Source organism: Lissotriton helveticus, chromosome 4_2 (assembly GCF_964261635.1).
Source record: "Lissotriton helveticus chromosome 4_2, aLisHel1.1, whole genome shotgun sequence".
Taxonomy (NCBI): Eukaryota; Metazoa; Chordata; class Amphibia; order Caudata; family Salamandridae; genus Lissotriton; species Lissotriton helveticus.
The window spans coordinates 71,923,860-71,941,929 of NC_136064.1; positions in this window are offsets into that span (position 1 = coordinate 71,923,860).

Consider the following 18,070-nt stretch of genomic DNA (forward strand, 5'->3'; position numbering starts at 1 on the left):
AGGGTGGCATGGTCAGAGCGGAGGCCCTCCACCAAGGTCTTATATGTTAAGACCTCCTGCTCCAGGTAGGACACTCTGAGGCATAAGCGGCGCTGGCGTGCCTTGCAACTCCTGTGGGGGGCAGCTGCTGTCTTTGCTGCTCGGCGGTGGCGGTTGGCTTTGGTAGCCCGGCGCCGTACCTCTGGAGCACTGCGCTGGCTGGCAGCCCGTGGGGGCACGGAGGAGGATGCAGCTGTCCCAGTGGATGTACCAGTAGACTGCGTGTCCTCCTCCTCCAGGGCCAGCAGCCGCCGATATTCGGCAACAGTGGCATCCAGCCTCCGTTGCCGGGCCATTTGAGCCAGCTCCTTCCTTGTTGGTTTTTGGGATTTGGAAGGAACAACTATATGAAGAAAGAAAGACATAGTCTGTAACCAATGCTCCTTAAGATTAACACAAAATGATTGAGCAGAAAGTTGTGTCACAGTACAACTAGCAACTTGAAAGCACAGTACATAACTATTGAGGCCAGTATCTATCTAACCTCCCACTTCTTCATCCTTGCTCTAACATTAGTGGGAGTTTAAGGAAAAAATTCTATGAGAACTATGGACTTCCATTACAGTCGACTATGACAGTACACCAGTCTTATTCTTCTTCTTCTCTCTTGTTTAGGAAAATTGGTACGTTATCTTATGCAAGCCGGCATAATGCCAGCGCAGTGAACTTGCACCCGAGAAAAACAGATGCACACCATGATGAGTGAGACAGACTTGCGTTACTGTACCGGTCCAGTACATGCAGGTGGTGAAGCTCTTACTTTTCTATTACGGGTGGCACTGAGAATACTCTGTTAAAAGGGCTACTGCTTAATTAATTTAACTTTCACCCTACAGTGCAAATGAGTACTAGAAAAGGAAAATGAAGAAGCTAAATAATCTGATTATCTATCACTTCACATGGGATGTATTTGATTACATATGGGATGACTTTAGGTGCTTTGCTTTTTATTGAGTGAACAGTGATACACCCACACATGAATGACGTACTACTACTAAACTAAACTTATTAAGAGAGGTAGGGAGTGTCCACCATAATAACCGGATATATGCTGTGCTTGCAGTTGAAATACAAACTACTGCTACTATTCATGGTAGTATTTAGACAAAATTACAACTTCTTTTCCTTGCCTTTCCTACACTGGAACGGACGTGCGGGTGCGGTGTTACATGCTCTTCAAAGTAACACTTAGTTCATCCAGTGACCGTCTACTCTCTCTAGATACACATATGCTATCTAAGAGTCAGATAGTACCATGATCCAGGCATCCATCATTCAAAGTATATGCACACATATAGTTTCTGTTTCACCCACCCAGGCTGTTCTCCTTCCACCCATCCTTGCTTCATCATTCACCCAGCCATGCACCATACCATATTCTTTCCTTCCCAGCCACCTCGGGGACCAAGCAAACATATATCATTCTTCTTTGCCAGTCATCATTACATTTCTCGTCCTTCCACACTTACTTACACCCTTCTTTCGCTTTTCGGTTATCCCATCCATCAAGTTCATCTCAGATCTGATTGGGATTCTTCTCGCCAAAAACTTCACAGCTAAGTCGAAGTACATTTAGAGGAGGCTACTACCTGGTTGATTTATAATACACCCGTGCAGAAAGCATACTCTGCAGTCTTCAATCTCAATAAGTAAGGAATATATAGCTTACCTCTGCCCGCCACCACCGTGTGAACCCTCATAGGCACATTGGTGTCATCCGGCACTTGCACCGCCTCCTCCCCAGAAGTGTTCTCCTCATCCAGCACCACCACCTCCGCGCTGGCCCCGCCACCAGATGTTCCACCTACAAAGTACATTTAAGAATGTTAGAATACACCACTCACTACTATATAATATTTGGTCTAGGAATAAAGAAATGTGAAAAAAACAGAAAACAATGTAATAATTTGTGACTGTCTAATCTAAAGTAAAAATGTCCTTTTTTCCAGGGAAGGCTCAGTGCATAGAGCTATTGCTGACTAGAATGGGAGTCCAATGGAATTGCCAAATGTGCAATCTTAGTTAGCTAGACAGACAGACTGATAAGAATAATCTAGTAATACCACAGGGAGTCATAGTCAAGGCAGGATAAGAATTTAGATACAGTCTACAAGAAGATCAAAGACGATTTAGAAAAAATCGAATGAGGAACGCTAGGAAAAAATAGGTACCCTATATTAAAATTAAAACTTACCGGGGCCAGCAAAGGAGCCCTCGCCTGACCGATCCTGTTCAGCAGCAGCCTCCTGCAATGCCCTCTTGCCCCTGGGGGGAGCTGATGTACAACATGAAAGAAAGAAAGACCAGAAAACATGGATGATATTTGTCAACCAAATCAAACATTTCAAAAGAACAATAACAAAATATTTTGGTGAAATAGCAAATACACATCTATTCCACGGGATATATTGACCGATCTCATGTGGTCTACTACGTTATTAGTATTGCTTGATTTGCGGACCGTCGACTTGGAAAGTTCTTATGTAACTCACTAAACAAACTACTAAAAAGGTTCGCCTAGGACTGGCAGGCAGCAGTCCGCAGTACGCAAAGTGACAGACAAAGTCCATCGTGATTGCAGATCAGCGACAACACTAAAAAGTTTCCTACTACATTAACCAGTCATTAAAATACTCAAACTATCAATCCACCACCACTATTTCTTCTTATCGCCATGTGTACAAAGAAAGGATTGGACTTGAGTCTGTAGGGGCTGATTTAGAAGCCCCTTGCGGCTCTTTTGCTCCATTGTTGCGTGACTTTTGTGACGCAGCGGCAGAACAAAAGAGGCGCCATGGTGCGGCATATATTAACAACGTGACGCATATGGGAGATGCATCACGTTGTAAAGCCCTGCGCCATGAGGGGGCGTTCTGGCGCAAGGGAGGGCGTTCCTGCGCAGGAACGCATCCTAAAAGTGGCTGAGGGACATCTACAAGATTTTAATCGGTCACTTTGAGGACAATGATGCGTGACTCAAACCCTGCGCCTGCTTGAAGCAGACGTACGGCTTGACGCAGCATTGGGGAGATAGGGCACCCCAGAGCATTGCTGGAGCTGCACCATCGTTGCGACGCAACTCCAGCAATGCGCCGCCTTCACGGCACAGAAGCGTAACGCTTCGGTGACGTTTTGGTGGCGTGGCGCACAATTACTGGCGCATCCCTGCTACTTTGCAGGGATGTGCCGGTAATTAAAAATCTGACTCTTAGTCTCTAGCATTACGCAGTTCTTTAAACTACACTCATGCATAATTTCACAGGCCAATGAAATTAACACAAAATCGAAAACAAATAAGCATAGTAGCAGCGCTACTGAGAAGGAGAGCAGTGCACCTGAAATGCACAGAAGATTTTGAAATATAATTTACCTACTATGTAATCAGCAGCATTATTGCTCTTGGTAAAAACCAAAAATTTGCCAGATAATAACACACAGAGCCGGAGAAAACAGAGTAGTAAAGAAATAGCTACTACTACTCACCAAGCCCGGGGATCTCAAGGCCGACCAGGTCCAGCAGATCGCGTTCCCGGTCCAGGATATCCGTACAACGGTGGGTGACTTGGTTGTAGGTGCGCCGGACCCGAGATTGTTGGTACATGGCCCGGCACACCTTCTCCCACCGCTTCCGGCGCTCCCGGATCCCGAACCCGCTAGCGATCTTGCCACCTGCCATGATGGTCCTGGGGAGGCGGCGCTGAACATAAAAAACTAGGGCGCCCATCTCCTCCGCGCTGAAGATCTCCCGTGCTTGGACATTCTCCCCCCTCAAACGCCCGCACGGGAGCCGGGCACGGGGTGCGGGACCCTTCCCCTTCTCAGGATGCTTCCCGGCTCCCTTTACCATGGTCTGGGCAGAAAGGAAGCTAAATAATAAAGAAGAAATAGAATAGGGAAGAAGAAAAGAAAATAGTTTAAAAAGTAGTTTAAAATTAACAAAAAGTAGCAGAAAACACAAAAATATAGAGCTAGAAAAATAGAGGGATAGATAATAAGTAAAATAGATTTAAAAAAAACTTCAAACAAGCAAAGGATGGCAGAGATTCAGAGAGGATACAGAAAGCATGCCCAGAACCATAGCAATGAATGAGAAACAAGATGGCGGCGCCCGTTCACGACCGCGTGGGTAAGTTCGCACGAGATTTTCCTCGCGATCACACGCGAAGAGCCGCACACTTTGCGAGATTACACATAGTGCCCGGAAACGGAATTACGTCACGCAAACAAGATGGCCGCGCCCATGTACGACCGCTAGGGTAACTTCGCAAACGTTGCGGTACACGCGGCTTGCAAACACTCAAAAAATCACGCGAACAAACACGCCACAAAAAACCAAATCGTGTATTCGCACGAATTCGCGGCTTCCGAAATCGATCTCGCACGAATTCGCGCCCCGCGAATTGCGCGAAATTGCAGAAAAACAATTTTTGCAAAACTGAAAGCACTCAGCAGGTGCAAAAGTTCAATCTTATCATTAGTAACCATTCCCTCTAGTGCTTCCTGAGGGGCCCTCCAGAGTTCAGTTGCCTACTTGCAACTACTCTATGACCCTGCTCTGACCCTCACAGCAGGCTCATAGAATAGCTACAAGTAGGCCACAAAGGTCCTGTGAAAAAAAATGGCACTGCAACAGAATGCAAATTACAGATAAGGAAGCAGGTGCCAGCCAGACTGGAAGTTTACATTCAGTGACACATTAATCAAACCCAAATTAATTCATGTCAGTTGAAGCAGGGCAGGTGTGCTTGCTTTTTTTCACCCCATAATCTACAGTGATAAACCAACCAGAGGGTGGCAGTGATGTACCAGAGGGTGGCATGGGTGTACCAGAGGGTGGCAGTGGTGAAACAGATGGTGCTGTGAACCTGTGATGATGAACCAGACGTAGAAACAACATGGTCGCGGCCGTTGCGAGCCGACAAGTAAGTTCGCAATTGTGAACTGGTACACAAACCTCGCGAACTGGCAGAAACCCTTGCGAACACAAAAAAAAAATCCGCAAATTCGCGAGAGTTCGCGGATTCTGCGGATTGCGAATCCGTAAATACGCACATTCGCGAACGCCAGATTCGCAAAATCCGCCCATATTTATATGTTACAGACACACATGTCCTTTGGACATGTGTGTGCACAACACCAGTGTACCTTACCATTTCAGGGGTGCTACAGGGTGTCCTTTGGACACCCAGGCACCCTTGAAATCCCTTCCTTATTTGCGATTCGCTAATTGCTAATCGCAAATAAGGAATGACTCCCCATTCATTCCTATGGACCTATAGGCCCATAGGAATGAATGGGAAAGCCATTCCTTATTTGCGATTAGCAATTACCGAATCGCAAATAAGGAAGCAGTAGAAATCGCAAAAAATATTGCGATTTCTACATGCATCCCGTTTTGCGAGTCTTTAATAGCGATTCCTTAAAAATCGCTATTAAGGATCGCAAAACGGGACTTTGATGAATCTGGGGGTAATAACCTTTCACAACCCAGTGATTATACCCTCATAAAAACATACCAAGTCAGGACTAAGGACCCGATTAAGAATTGGGCTGGTAGCTCGCTGGCTTCCAGTGGAAAAGAGGCAATAACTTCTACTTCCCTGGCACACTGCTGCTTGCCATATTTAGAGATCTCTGCTGGCCTGGAAGAGATCTCTGTTCCTTCACAGAAGCTGCTGCCAGGTGGGCTCCTCTGAAGCACTAAAACTTTGCATAGGGGTTGCCATATTTCATGCGGCAGCCCAGTATACTTTTTTGTTTTACAAAAATGAACCCCCAAAGTTGGAGATTGGTTTTGTAAAACAAAATACTGATGCCCCTGACACCCTAGGAGTTTTCTCTTTAGATTAAGGATTTGTTTTATTTTTGTTCATGACAGCCAGGTTTTTCCTTGTGGTGGCAAACAGAAAAAAGTATATAAGACTGTTCTTGTACTTACACGACGGGCAATGGTTCCTAGAAGTGTATCTTGTAAGTATTTGTAAATCAATCGATATAATCGTTTATATAGTATTTATTCAATATTCAGCATATGTGGGTGTTGGTTAATGTCAATTGTAAATACAGATCCTATGGCAAAGACTGCAAGAAAAAGTACTCAGTGCTCCCAAAGGGGTCACTTCGGTCAGCAGTGGCTCCTCTGCTAAGGCGGAGGAGCGTCACCTCATCTGCAAGCAGCCCAAAAAATGGAAGAATAAAATTATAATAAACCCATGTTTATCATACTTTTATTCTTGCTCTCAGAGCCGATGCTTAGGGGTGGAGTCACTCTTATCAGTGCACATAATGGTTTGGAAGCCATCACAGTCTAACTGGGAGCGCAAATCAAGGGCACTCAGGCCAATCCTGACACTGCTTTCATGCAGCTGAAAGCAGCCTCACGATTGGTTGCATTGGACTATGGGAGCCTGTGCCTGCAGTGGAGAGGATAGCGATGTGGCTATGTGGCACTATGTGTTTTTTTGTTGTTTTTTTCGTCTCCTCATCTGGTCATCCCCTGCCACTCTATCAAGATACCGGCCGCTACTGATTTTGGTCCTAAAGTATTGATATGGATAGGAGTTATAATTTGTAAGGAATGCCCACAACGTGCCTCTTCCAATTAGCAGTTCCTTATCTGTTCCCAAATCCATTTAAAGGAGTCAGAAAAAAAGTTACCAACTCCTAGCATGCGTTTAGTGCATTACAAAAAACATTTTTGCAGTTGCAAATTCTGAGCATTTGTGACCATAAAAAATGCTTTCTACATCTGGCCCTCTGTCTTTAACTTCATACATTTTTCCTTTGCAGGTAAGTTAGTTTTAAGTCGCCAGTAGGTAGTTATAGTTAGGACCAAAGTTTCCATAGGAAAATCGTTTTCTGTTATGTAAAATAACTTTGGCGCCGCTTGATGAATCTCCACAAAACTTTCACAGAACTTCCCAGTTTATGTTCAGCTGCTGTGTTGAAAGTGTTGGGGTGATCCGTCAAGCAGAAGCTGAGAAACAAGGTTGGTCCCAAAATACATTTTCCCCATGTTATGTCTACGGGGATTTTTCATTTTTTGAACATGACTACAGCCCAAACTGCTGAATGGAATTACACCAAATTTTTCAGAAAGATAGATTTTGGTTCAGAAAGCGTTTTTGTGTGATATGGTCTAAATCTGTCCAGTAATTTCAGAGAAATTAAAGTTGCAAAAATATAGAGATCTGGGGATACGAGTCTTTGCAGTGGACTCGCGGATCCTACTAAAATGTAATTGGCTGCCAACACTAAAACCAGGAAGTGTTGCCAGACACCTTGGTACTCAACTTGAAGCTGAGTTCCGGAAAAAAAGAAGAAAAGAAAGAAAAGGGGGTAGAGTAGGAATACCCTGACCCCCCAGATATGGTGAGGGGTCCCAGAGGCACCCCGACTCGTTTTAAAAGCATTCATTTTTTTAATCTTGACGCTACTCGCTGGTGGATCTGCAAATCTGTGGAAATTATTTTTAAAAAAAGGCGTGCAGGCTCCAACGTGTCTTTTTACAAAGCCCCAGGTGGGCCAAACTCGGGGAAATGAAGGAGGGCAGCTCATAGGGCCCCCCTCTTGGGCTTATGCAAAGCCTTGGAGACTGCCGCCTCCCAGGGGCTGTAAACAATAAACAGTGGGGGTCTCGCTTGCCCCCCACTGTCGCAGGGACCACCACCTCCCCGGAGCACAAACATTAATTCATTTTTAAATAAAACACTGCAGGAGAGGACCTACGACCTCCCCTAAGGGGCCGCCACCTTCCCAGGGCTAACATAAATAGGAATCTATGGGGGGCTCCGGCCCCCCACACATGGAGCCCCCCACACAGCCCCAGGGATCACCACCTCCCTGGGGCACAAATACAATAATGAAGGGGGTCCATTGCGAACCCCTGGCCCGATGATCACCACCTCCCCGGGCTTACTTAACAAAGGTGGGGGTCCGCATGGCCCACATGGCCCTGGGGACTGCCACCCCCCAAACCGGCTCCAGCAATATCCGTGAGTGCACTGCTGACCTTCTGATATGAGCCTCAGGGACTGGATCCAGTCGCATCGAGGTCCTGACCCCCAAGTCGTGCCTCTTCGGTCCTGGAACCTTGGTGTGTCTCATGGGGGCGAAAATCAAGCTTTTGGGCCATTTGCTACTGCAAACATGCCCATTTGCATGAGATCTCATTGCTCACACCACAAATCAGCATCATGTTCTGTTGGACTCACACTTCGCACTGCAGCGGGGACTCCCACCGCAAAGCAACAGCAATGCTTGCTCGTAACGCCAGTCGGCTCTTCATACTTCGCTGACAGCATCCCATGATGTTCTCCCTGCCCCTCGCGGCCCTCTGCAATGCAAATGGGACTCTTGCCACGAACTTGAAAAGGTAAGTCTTCAGCTGGACCAACCTGAGACAGTATCTGACCTGTGCTCCATTGCAGTCCGCCTAAAACATTTTATTTGACCTGGTCCAGTGCAACCAGATTTCCCTAATTGGCGCTTTGTACTTTTAGGAGCTATATTCACTTTAATCTTTAAAAATGTATATCTCTGGTTGTACTGATTACATGTTTGTCACTTTTGTCTTGGTTTATTTATTACATTTTGCTAAATTTGTCTAACCTGGTGTGGGACCTTCTTGGTGTGTTTCTCACTGTGTTGCAGTTTTAAATGTTGCACACATGTTTTACACATTGTGTATAAGTTAAGCTTGTCTGCTCTGTGCCAAGCTACAAGGGGTTTGAGCACAGGTTAATTTAGGGCTTGCTTATGCCTCACCTTGGCAAGGATTGTGGTTTCTGCTTGACCAGGGCTCACACTCCAGTCAACCAGGAACCCAATTTCTTACATATATACATACACACTTACATAAATAAGTAACATTTGCAAACTTACCTGCAAAGTAAAAGCACTCCTGATGTAATAACATGTGATGTTAAGGCTAAAGGCACTCCTGGTGTAAAAACCTAAAAAGTATCAGCTCACACTCAGAACCATGCCTCAAATTCCTTCCTTTTTGCCTAGCATGCTTTTCACCCAGGAATAATGAGAAACAATTTGTGCTCACAGCGTTTGTAAATTTCAGGATGCTACACAGATTATATAAAGGCTAGTCCTGAAGAAAGACAAATTAGTGGGGTTGTGTGGGTCTTAATGTAAAGCAAGATGCTCTCACAATACTGGCCTTTAATAAGTGTGCTATCAATATAATTATCAATTATGTGCTAGGATGAACTTTGAAAAAACTGAATTGCTTATTATCATTTTATTTTGCATACATTCATACAGTGAAGTATGTATCTAGTATGTCATGCTCAATTTTGTTTGAAAGTGCTTGAAGTGGGGCATAGAGGATTTGTGAACTTAAGATCATTGACAAAAAAACAATTAAAGGATTCCCAAAGAAACTGGGTCTGATATTCCAGTGGTCTATATGTATGATAGAGTACCCTGTGCTGTACATTATAAGGACATAGTAAGTCAACCATCGGTTCCATGACCATGTAGAGGAATAAGGCAGAAGGCCGAGTTCCTTTATGAGGTAATGGAACTATCTTTCCTGTATTGACCAATATAATGGGAAAAAAATTAACTTTTTTGCCATAATATCTCCCTCCTGTTGAATGCTTTTCATTTCAGAAAAATATATCAGAATGAAAAGCCAGTTCCTGTTTTCCTTGTTTAAACTGCAGCTGTAATTATGCTCCATGACCTGCCTTTCGCCCTGGCTGCTGGCTCTGGCAGAAAGTACTGTTATGTCAGATCAGCGGTTATAACTTACTAGGCAGTGGCATTAGCCACCGTATAGATATGGTTTAGTTATGGTTCAGATGGTTTAAAAAGCATTATTTACTTGCCTGTAATATTTGCCCTGGTGGACGGATTTGTATGAAACTAAGCAATCTACTTACTCAGACAACTACATTTCAGTCTGCCAAATTTTGTGAAAATCAATCCACATGGCAAAAATTTAAGGAGGTAGTGAAGAGGTGTTTTCGTATATTTTATCTTGCTTAAGAAATTCTGCTCACATCTACTGCCCAAACTGCTGAATAGGATTAAACCAAATTTGGCATGAAAGTAGCACTTCACTCATATTGTTGTCCTTTTCAGGTTTGGTGTACATCTATCTAGTAGCTCATGAGATGTAATAGCGTAAAAAAGGTTTCAGTTCGGTTTTAAAGGGTTACACTTTTATATAACTCTGCAGCTTAACCCCCAAGTCATGACATGTCAATCACATGTTGAATTGTTTTATAAAATGGGATTGGCTGGATTTCCACATCCATGGGGAGTCAACCCCAATGGTGACCAACCTTGGGGTATTAGCCAGCAGTACCTAGAGTTGTAGAAAAACCAAACAAATTCAGTGAAAAAAAACACTTAAAATGGCAATCACCTTATGAGTCAGAGCCAATTGTGAGTTAACTAGCAGCTAATTTAGGTGCTGGATTTGACTGCGTTTTTGTGCCTGACTGGTGACTCATATTTTGTTTCTGACTCGTGAGTTTTAGACAGTGTAAAAATAAAGAACAAGCAAAGCCAAACACTAACATGAGTGCCTAGCTGTGCCTGGAAGGCAGTAGGTAGATTTCAGGGTCTGGTCTCAGGCCGAGGCCTCAGGCCATGCACAGAGAGGCCTTCGTAGCAGCAGCAAGTCGGTCAAGATGTGAGGTCATAAGCAGGGTATGGTGGGGCCGCCATTTATAGTTAGCTCACTAAATTATAACTGGTGAATTTCAGTGTTTTGGGGGTTTTAAATGTGAAGTTATGACTGACCTTTTCACCTAACTATAACATTACTTTAAACTTTGTCATTGTTTCCAGAATTTCAATTTTTTAACATAAGGTTGGATATTATTACCATACCTGACGATAACAACGCCTTAACCTTTGTTTTTTCAGTGAATTTCTGTTTTTTTTAAGTAAAAAGTATGTTCTTATTACCATACTTAACTATAATGACACTTTAGCCACTCAGCAGCCAACCCACAACTGCTCAGGGCCTTCAGTCTGGCATAGTGTGAGCTGATCAGAGAGCCTGGCCTGCATTCTCGCCCTGACCCAACACCAACAGGTGGTCACGCCCCTGTGAGTGTTCAACTGCCTATGATCCCCATCCCACATTCCTCCTTTTTTTAATTTTTATCAGTCCTGCTGGACTCCCTCTGGTAAACAAAGAGCCCCAGTGTCAAAATTAAACACACAATGAATGTAAATATTCCTCTGAGTACAATCAATTTCTTAGATTATGTATCCTTGTAACCAAAAACATAAAGTTCATCACACTATTTGTGCGTAGTTTTCTATCTGAAAAAGGGACCTTTTGACACTGGGGCTCTTTGTTTACCCCCTTGGGGATAATGTTGTTTTGAGTGAATGAGGTATGAGGGTATATGAGGTTTGAATGTGATGGCCAAAAAAGACTGTGCATGTGTGGTGAATATGTATATTATGTCATTGCAGTTTTCATAAAGTTGTCACTATTATATTTAATATTTTTGTATGCACAAAAAAAGTTCAGCTTTTGCAAAAATGTATGATTAAAACAAATCATTGAGTGATGTAATTCAAAAAACAGACCGTTATGTTTTATTCATAAAGGCTTTTTACAGCAAGTATATTGGAAGTCTAGTTCAGTATTGGCATTTGTGTTGTTCCTATGGGCCTCCCCTGTGGCACCCAACATTTTAAAATGTTGTGGTACCCTGGGTAGGGCCAATTATAGTTACTTCAGTTAATTATAGCTGGTGAGTTTCAGCGTTCTATTACTTTAAAATGTTTGCATCGTTTGATGAATCTCCATAAAACTTTACAAAAGGGTGTTGATTTGTGACAAATTTTTTGCATGGAACATTTCGGGGTCATCTGTCAAGGGGGAGCAGAGAAAAAGAAAGAGAGCCAAAATGCAAAATCCCCATGCATTTTCCCTAGACTTTGATAAGAAGCACTAAAGTAATTAACTACTCAACAGAATAACACCAAATTTGTCAGGAAGCTAGATTTTGGTCCCCAGAATGTGGTTTATGTGATTTAGTGTAAGTCCATTTAATAACTTTTGATAAATTAAGGTTTAAAAATAGTTGTATATCTGGACAGTTGGGTCCGCGAGCGTCTCATGTGAGTCTTGCGGGAGCGCCAATTTAAAATCATAGCAGTCTGATTGGCTAGGGGCTTTTCTTCTCTTGGGGCATCTTGTTCTCACAGGAGTCCGATTCCTGCAGAAGTGAGCGTTCTGATTCGCTGCCAGCAACATGAAAACATTTTTGTCAACAACTACAGGACTCGGGTACTTACCTATAGGGGGCAAGGTAGGGATACATTACCCACCTAGGTCCCATGGTGGGGACACAGAGGGACCCTTGGCTCCAAAATAAAAATAAAACAAAATCAGGTTTTCTTGCCACGTGCTCATGGAACTTCCATAGGATAGTGGCAAAAAAATGTCCACCGCTATTTTCATGAATATATATATAGGGAGGGATCGTCAGTAGAGTGCCCCCCCAGCCCATTTAGGGCCCCGGGGACCCCATCCCCGACACCATGTATTTATATGGGGAACGGGCAGCGTGGCCCCTTCCCCAAGTAATTTGCAACCCGGAGACCCCTAGGGCCCAAAGCATTTGTTATGGGGAAGGGTCATGCGGTCCCCCTCCCCAAGTCATATTCAGCCCCAGGAACCCTATCCGGGGCCCCTTCCTGTGCCATATTCGGCCCTGGGACCCAATCTCCAGGGCCTTAAAAAGGCCATGGGGACCTGATCCCTTAATGGCCGTGACTTAATAAACAGTGAGGGAGTCTGCATGGCACCCTCCCTAGGCCTTCAATGGACCCGAGAACCGCATCCCCAGGGCCAACTCACTTGCTGTGACCAGGGAGCCACCCCAGGGACACAGTAGTTTCCCTGCCCTCACTGGCTTTGGAAGGTAAACATGTTTGTTCCCGCTTGGCGTAAGCATTTTTAAATCTCCCACCAAATGGTAACAAACACAAAGTCTGCTCCCAGCTGGGGGGAGCTTTAAAAATGATAGTTAGGTGAACATGTCAGTGACAATATTAATGTTTTGAACTAAAGAAAAACACAGAAATTCAAATAACTTGCACCTGGCCAAGTACTCACATATTACATCACTCACAACATGTCTATGACATCATTCATGACATCACTGATGACATCTAAAATGACATCATTGAGGGAGGATGGTAGCACAGAAAGCACCAATCTGCTGCTGTTGTAACATACAGTGGTGGCTGGCAACATTAATTAATGGTCGGGCACTCAACATAAATTCTACCGGCCTCAGGGAACTCCAAACCAATGCTCCTCTCCCGCATCAATACTGGGGGTGACGAGGAACAGGAAAGAAAGGGAAGGACTACCCTCTTTGTGCAACGCATATCCAACCAATGATTGGCATAGGCTAGCCCAGCGCTCATTTTGAGTCTCGGGGCCTCTGCCTGCAATCCCTTGACTGTTTACAGCACTGTGATTGCTGGCTTTGAAGTGCGCATGTCAGATGTCCGGCTGTACCTACGTCATCCTGCAGGAATCTGACTCCCCCCATACCATCCACTCGCTACTGCCAGCGGCACACAGTCATTACCATTTTATTATTTTGTGTATACCGCTGCTCTCGCAGCAAGTGGGGTGGCGCATTTCCACCCACAAAGAGAAAGCGCCCCGGTAACATAAGGGCTTAAAATTATATACAGAACGTACCTCCTACCTGGGTGGCTCCAAATTCTTAAATGAAAACCATGTCCTGTAATTACCATAATGAACTTAATGACTACAAGAAAATCAAATAGAACAGCAACATTGTCAGCCAGGTAGTCTTCATAATGCAGTCTCCTTTTTAGAGAGGCAAGTTTTCCATATGTCAGTAAGGCACACAAAGATGTTTAGAAGCTTTTGCATGGCAACAAAGAAACATTATTAAATTCACCCTAGAAGCAATATATACGTTATTTGTTTAGGTTAAGATGCATAAGAAGATAAACTATTATACAACACAAACCTCTTTGTTTGCCACGTGGTGTAGTGTTTAGATTCCTCAGTTGTGCTGTTATTAGAGTTGCGACTACTATTGATGACAAGCGTCAGCATGGGGTGATAACCATAGACAGTCTTAGTGTCATAAGTGGAGTGCACTACCTCTCACGTATTACTATGGCTCAACACAGATTTATGGGTCAATGTGACCATGTCTCACCCTAAACTGATTTACACCTGGTATTGTTTTGCAGATTTTACCACAAAGAAAAAGAAACCTTTATATTACCCATCTTAAGACCCCAAACATTTATACAATGGAGGGTGACCCTGTATTTTCTGAAGTCTTTACCTAATCCGTACATTTGCTTCTCAGTAGCCTCTTTCCTGTGGGCTTGTATGAGAAAAAGAAAGTCGATGGGCAGGCTAACTTGAATTATTGTAAAGGTTCCCTAACATTTTATGATTGTAAACTGTGTTAGGGTCTTTTTAACGGTGTGATATGATGCATTTGTGCTTTTATGATCTTTTTTTAATTGATCGAATGAAGTTTTTAAATGAAAAATTGAGTGCACAGGTGAAGCACACAAAGCATAAGGCCACATATATACAATCGTGTAGAATAGGATGGTGATTCACACCCCCTAACTCATCAACTGATAGCAGGCTAGTGCCACCATATGGTGAACTATTTCAGATATGTGCACAGTGGGCTATCTATATAAAGTCTTTTTAAAAATTTTTCTTCATAGAGTAAGTTTCAAATTAAAGAGCACCAACCATCTTAAAACCTATTCTAAGATAGCCATGCATGATGCTAAGTTTGCGGATGTACGGCATTACGACGCGTACTTTTACAACGCGTGCCGTTACAACGCGGTTTTTTCAACGCAAGTGGTTACCACGACTTGCGTTGGAGGGGGTGCGGACTTAGGAATTTTTTAATTTACTATTCCAACACCAGCCTACGTACAGTAGGGAAGGTGTTGGATAGTAAATTAAAAAATACCTTGTCCTGCAGCGCCCTCCAGCGCAAGTCGTGGTAACGACTTGCGTTGAAAAGACCGCGTTGTAACGGCACAGCGGTGTAACAGCCGCGTCGTAAAGGCTGTTCACCTAATTTTGCACTGAAGATTGACCACTTGCTGTTAATAGACAATGAAACAACGAACAGTGGGGCATATTACCAACCAATAGAGATAATTTTTGTCTCTAACTTGTTTAGAGACAAAAATTATCGCCGCAAATCGGCGATTTTTATCGCAGATAAACCTTGCTATTAGCAAGGTTTATCGCAAATGCGATAAAAAACGGCCGCAATGCATGAATATCGCTGAAAAGTCAGCGATATTCATGCATTATCGAGCAAATGCTCTTAGCCATGTTATCCACCTCCCATTGGATAACATGGCTAAGAACTGCTCCTGGGCAAGTGTTAGCTTTTGGAGATATTCGCGCTTAGCGCGAATATCTCCAAAAGTTGGTAATAGGAGATAGCGATGTTAGCGACTGTTTTCAGTTGCTAACATCTTGGCACGCCCACTTTGCATGTCATTAGGGATAAATATCACTGACATGCAAAGCGGGGCCCAAGATGGTCACTATCTCCTATTAGCTGTCGCTAACTGGTGTTAGCGACAGCTTGGTAATAGGGAGATAATTTTGTCTCCGCTTTCTTGGTTTTTAAAGCCAAAAAAGCGGAGATAAAGCCCCTTGATAATATGCCCCACTATGCTTTAAATTAGTGTTGGAGTTGAAGGAGAGTCATGTAATGGCATTTCCACATAACAATCAGTCTTTACTCCTGTGCCTTCAAACTGCTCATTATCTTGTCATTCTGAAGATATTTTCAGCATCATCTAACCATAGGGCGCTCTCTTCAGCATCTTAAGGTAGAAGGCGTTTATATTGCATTACTTCATTGTGGAACATGCAGCATTATGTTATGAACTGCATGCCTTATTTGCATTGTACATCAAGTCTTCTGGTGGCATGAAAGCAACAGAAGCGATTAAGAGCTAACCCACATGCACTTCCCACTGTGTCAGGAATCCTAATGTGTGCAATATCACAATTGCTCTCTCCATCACTGACATCCTGTAGGAAGCCAGAGCTTCAAAGGGTAAGTACTGTCACCTTCAGATGATAGAAAAAAACTGCTTCTGGGCGTCCTTTGCAGTACAAATAAAAGCTCCCCAGCCTACTCTGCTGTATCATTTAAAACCTATAAAAAACCTATAAAATTCATTTTGTATTTCATTAAATCGTTTAAGGTGTCGCCATAATTTAAGCCAGCCGTGTGTCTCCCCTCTTTTCATAGTTACTGTTCTATGAACACCTTGCATACATTAATCCACAAGAGTTGAAATGCAGTTGTTAATGTGAGAAATGGGGTGTGAACCCTGGTCAAGCAACAGCCACAATCCTTGGTAGGGTGAACCACAAACAGTCATTTAATTAACCTGTGCTTACCACTGGGTAGCATTGGGGAAAAAAGCAGCCAGCCTTAATAATTTAGAGGTAATTTGTAAAGTAATTATGCAACACGCAAACTAATGAAGCAAAAACACATTACCAGATAAATCCAAAACCAAATTTAGAAAAAGAAAGTACATTTTAATAACTATTATGACACCAAAACAACAACAACCCAATCAGTTGAACCAAATTTATGATTTCAAAAAAAGTTTTTACAAAAAACTAGTGTCTAAAAGATCAAAGCACCAACTACGGGCATCAAGTCAGGTGAGACTGGGTCTTAGTCGAAAAAGATGGCCAACCACTATGGAGTGCAGATTGGTTGCAAGAAGTGGATTTGGGCCAGTTGGAGTTACCTTCGGGCTCTGTGGTGAAAACGTTCTGAGAAAGTAAAGTTCGTGGGGCAAGACAGCAGGCTGTATCTAAGGAGGGAGAATCGTTTTTGGAGCCACTGGATGAAGTGGCAGTGAAGATTTCTACATTTGAGATTAGTCATTTTTATGGAGGTCAAAAATCGCTAGCAGAACAAGGCAGGAGGCTTTATCCAACAAGAGTTCCAGGAGGCTGGATATCCCTTTGATAAAGGACTGCTGAACAGGATTTGCAGCTGCCGAGAAGAACGTAGTGGGAGCAGCCTCAAAGTCAGACCCTCAGGCAATGACCCTTTGGTGGAACTGATGAGCAGGTTGGGCCTAGTCTTCCCTTGTTTCTCAGAGCAGTTTTTAGCCCTAAACCTTCAAAGTCACCAGTTTTGGATTTTGGCTGTGTGGGCCAATTTAGCAACATCATCAAGTGTCCAGGAAAAGGGGGACAACACCTTGGAGGCTTAGGCTGGGTCCAGGTATGGGTTCAAGATGGTGGGAGTCTATTATGTCCCTGTGGCTCTGAAGAGGAGGCTAGCAATCTAGCCCTTGCAGTCACTCTGGTAGTCCTGAGTTCAGGTGGAGACGTAGGGCTCAAAAGAAGGGTAGGCCTCCGATGGTTCAAGACAGGCTCCAGGCAGAAACACAGTCCTTCTAGGTGTAGCAAAGAAATCTTGTGGAGTACACAGCAGGCCACAGCAGCAAGAAGTCTTCTAAAAGTCCTTCCGCAGGTCCAGAAAGTCAACTGAAGAGTGGGTCTGAGGCCCTTATTTTTATACCTGGTGCCTTCTTTGGCTCTCTCCAAGATGGCTGCAGAGACAATATGGAGGTGACAGATCTTTGTGCGAAGGCAGAGCATAGCCTTTTCAGTTGCAAGTGGTGCTGTGCCCAGCTCCACAACCCTCATCCTGCCAGCATATGGCCCATTCAGGCAAACTAAGTCCCTCTATTTTGTGACTGTGAGGAATTCACAATCGTCGTGTAGTTCCTATAAGAAGTATACAGGATCTGCGCATTTAGACAACATATACTGTAGGATTGGTGTCAGACGAACTTTGATCACCCCCACCGGGTATGCTGGCCCTTTTGTACCAACTAGCTCACAGTGCCACTAGAATCTCCTCTTACCAAGTGGAGAATAGTTCTTGGCAACCATCGATCATGACAACCCTGATCCCTCAGGACCGTGGAAACAATATACTTCCTTTAA